Raw genomic sequence first — 3,693 nt, 5'->3', positions numbered from 1 at the left:
GTTAACAATTAACTGTGTTATTTATCTTCTGCATTGTTTGTTCAGTTATGAATGTTATGACTTTGTTTATAACATCAGGTTCAGAAGTGTTAGTTGTTCCTCAACAGAACCATGTAAAAATTATAATCTGGTTATGTCTACTGAACGTGTGTGATCCCAGATCTCATTTACTCTTTTCTAAGAGTAATCAAATAAATGGGGGATCCTTCTATTCTGCTTGTGCTACATTAATAACAGATCAGATGTCTTGACATCGGGATTGACATCCGAGTCTGTCATACTAGAATTTTCACAAACTACTATTTTTATGAGCTTTTTTATAAGAGGTTTTTTATGTGAGAAATCCTAAGTGAAACTAGAAATTAAACTCTAAAAAGTCTACTTAGCAAAATAAGATTTTTGTACATTTTGTTATCTAAAAAAATCTAGAAAATAAACTTAAATCTAAAAGAAAAACTAAGGGAAAAGGGGGTGTAAGTATGAAAATTATGGTTTGAATAGCAGTCTGGCGCAGGGCCCATGGAGATATGGCCCACCAGATTTGTTTTTGTTATAATTTGCCAGCCAAACAAAAAAAGGCGTATGGGCCAAAAGGGGGGAGTGCGCTGCCAATTGGTGAAGGCTCAAGGCCCAACGAAATGGCCCAGCGGTTTTGTCATTGTTTATCCATGTTACCAAAAACGCGTGGTAAGTGGGCTCAGATGGGGCTGTGCAAGCAGCGAATTCGTAGCAGGCCCATGACATTTGATCCACATCAACATTTATTTACAGATTTTATTAAAAGTAAAAAATAAAAAGAAGAGAAAAACTTGCATGGATACGAACATAAATCAATAGTGTTAGGAACAACCAATAAGAAAAGGGGAATTTTTAAATTTATTTAAAATTTAACTTCTTTTTTAATTGGATTCATGGGGTGGTTGTGATTGAGTAGGAGAGAGAAAAAAATATTTTTGTTTTTTAATTAAAAAAAATTTGTGATTGGTTGTTTCTAAAATCACTTGTTATGTTTGTGTAACGAATTAAATCAAAATTAAGAAAAGAAAAAAAACGAAGAGGATTTAGGGTTCGTGTGTGACGATCCCAATCCCACAAACCTAAACGTTCTCCTCCTCTCATGAATCTTCGCGGCGGTGGACCGCTTCCATGCGCCGATAACCTGTTCACCTCGTCACCACAGCCAAACACAACACCTCACCTCCGATCGACCTCTTATTCTTTCGTTCGGCTCTCTCCGTCTCAATTCGTTCAACTTCAAACAACAAAACGAAAGAAGAATGGAAATGAGAGCTTACCTGTCGAAGATCGAAAATGTTAGACAAGAAAACCAGAGGGGAGAAAATAAGAGCTCCGAATGCGCAACAGATGAAGAAGTCAATGATTCAGGTAAACCTCTTTGCGAATCTTGCGATTTCAATTACTTCTACTTCGTCTTACTCCTTCTTTCTCTTCTTCGTTTTTATTGTGATGATGGTGATGGACGTGGTTGAAGATTGAAGATGATGCTATAACGAAGATGATGATGTTGCTTCTTGATGAAGATTTTTAGAGTTGAAGAAATAAGATGATGAATGAAGTTGTTGAGTCGAAGGTGGATTTGCAGATGAATATGAAGAATGGTGATGAAGATTGAATGTGAAGGAGAGTGGTGGAGGCTGAAAAAATGGTGGAGAGTAGAAGATGATGTGAAGGAGGAGATGAAGATGATTGAAGAAAAAAATGGAAAAATGGTGGAGATGTCGGTTATATAGAGGTTGAAGAAACTGACTTCAGTTAGAGGAGAGGAAGAGATTTAGTTGAGGTTAGTAAAGTTAGTTACATCTCTATTTTTTCTATTATGAAATTGGTTGTGAATTAGTTATGAGGAGGTTAGGAATCAGTTGGAGCTGTTGTGAAAGTTAGTTATATGTTGTTGGGTTGGTTATAGGAAGTTAGCTATGGTTTAGGATTATGTTATGTGAATGAGTGTTATTTATTCTGTATGTATGATTCTGTTTTGGTGGTTGGTTTGACAGTTAGAAATTGGTTAGAAGGTTGTTACTAGGGATACTCACTTCTGACTTTGTATTTGTATGTGTGTACAGGCACGGGTCAGAATTAGCTTCCTCCTTGCTACTAGTTCTGCTTAGCATTGCGCAAAGGTGTAAAAACATAGTCAGAATCAGCCTCGGCATGGACTTGAATGATCGATCCGTTTTTAGCATTAACTTCAAACAAACTGATTTCTTTGGATCCAAGTACAACAGCTCCATCATCTGAAATTTTGCATTTTGAGGTTTGTCTTTTCCCAATGTTACTGACTGTATGCGTAATTCGTGAATTTGAAATGGATTGTGCGGTATAAATTGTGTGGCTCTTAGGATGTTAAGATGGAACTTAGGTGGTTAATTAGTTTAGGTAAAGGGCTGTTATATGGAACTGATGTTGAAATTGTTTTTTTGTATAGGTTTTAATTTGTAGAAGCAGGGTTGTTTATTGGGATAGTCGTTAGAAATTATTTGTTAGCTTGAAGCTGAATATATGGATGAGAATAGAACTGTTCTTTTTGTGATGTTGATTCAGTATGTTGCAGGTTGGACAATTTTGGGATGTAATTGGGGTAAGGTTGGTCATGTGACAGGTTGGCTGAATGGTAATGAGATGTGTGGATGATTTTCTTTGGAAGTCTCAATTTGGACTTGAATTGAATTCCTTTATAATTGGACTGTATGTGCCATTTTTTTGGTTATTGTATCATTTGTATGTGCAGAATTTTATGGATTGTGTAGGGTTTACCGAGCTCGGAACATGGTGTTGATCCTGGTGTTGGGACTGCAAGTCAAATTTTCTGTTATGGACTTGATGAAACAGGTTGTTAGGACCTTTGCTTGTTATTGTTGTAGGCTGCGGGTTTATGGTTTGGAAGCAGCTTATGGAGCTTGTCATCTTGGTCATGGAGAAGGAAAGTGGGAAAGGCTTTGAAATGCCATAGGTCTAAGAGAGTCAAATCTGTCCAAAGAGTCGAAGGGTCAACTGTATTTTTGTTGTGGTGATTTTCTTTGTAATATTGAATGTAAGGACAAGAATTTTTGTATTGGTGGTTGAAAGTGTAAATGGATATGGCTATAACATATATTTGGACTTTGGAATGGGGAACTCTTAAACGGATAAATGATCTTTTCTTTCCAATCAACTTGAACTTTCCTTTTCTTTCCAAGCAATGTTTCCTCTCGTGCAACACACTTCTACTGTAATCCTCTCGTGCAACACACTTCTACTGTAATGAAATTTCAATTTGAGTGCTTTGAATTTAAATTTCATATTTTTATTCTTTTCTAATCTTGCCTCCACTTTTGTATCCAAAAAGTAAATTCTTCTCATTTTCCATATGCTTCAAAATCTAAAATTTGCAGACTTGAATAAGATAAAAGTGCTCCAATTCAATGGCAACTCCAAATTCATATAAGGACTCTTGAATGAAATTCAAAACTTTTGAGTGAAGTCTTGTAAAATGACTTACACCGCAAGTGAAAGCCCTAATGCCCTTTTGGATGAATATTTGATGACAAAAAGAAGTCCACCATAAACTTGAATCAAAATTCTATTTCCACAGCCTAATGCTCAAAGAAAGAACCAGATGAAATCAACCTCAATTGATATTTACACCTCAAGTTGCTATGAAACCCTAGCTTGCGTGGTCCTTGATCCCACTGC

General features: G+C 36.2%; 1 long non-coding RNA gene across 2 annotated transcripts; it reads left to right on the top strand.

Annotated features, from left to right (window-relative positions):
• The first annotated feature begins 1,027 nt into the window (after nucleotides 1-1,027).
• On the top strand, nucleotides 1,028-3,172 carry LOC131646082 (uncharacterized). 2 transcript variants are annotated; one of them, XR_009297282.1, is made up of 4 exons: nucleotides 1,028-1,386; nucleotides 1,493-1,801; nucleotides 2,085-2,632; nucleotides 2,769-3,172. It is a non-coding gene; the product is annotated as an uncharacterized LOC131646082 (long non-coding RNA). The 2 variants fall into 2 exon arrangements; XR_009297281.1 differs by having other exon boundaries at nucleotides 2,750-3,172.
• Nucleotides 3,173-3,693: the final 521 nt, after the last annotated feature.

This window comes from Vicia villosa, linkage group LG2, assembly GCF_029867415.1.
Source record: "Vicia villosa cultivar HV-30 ecotype Madison, WI linkage group LG2, Vvil1.0, whole genome shotgun sequence".
Classification (NCBI taxonomy): Eukaryota; Viridiplantae; Streptophyta; class Magnoliopsida; order Fabales; family Fabaceae; genus Vicia; species Vicia villosa.
This window is presented reverse-complemented; position numbering and strand designations above follow the sequence as displayed.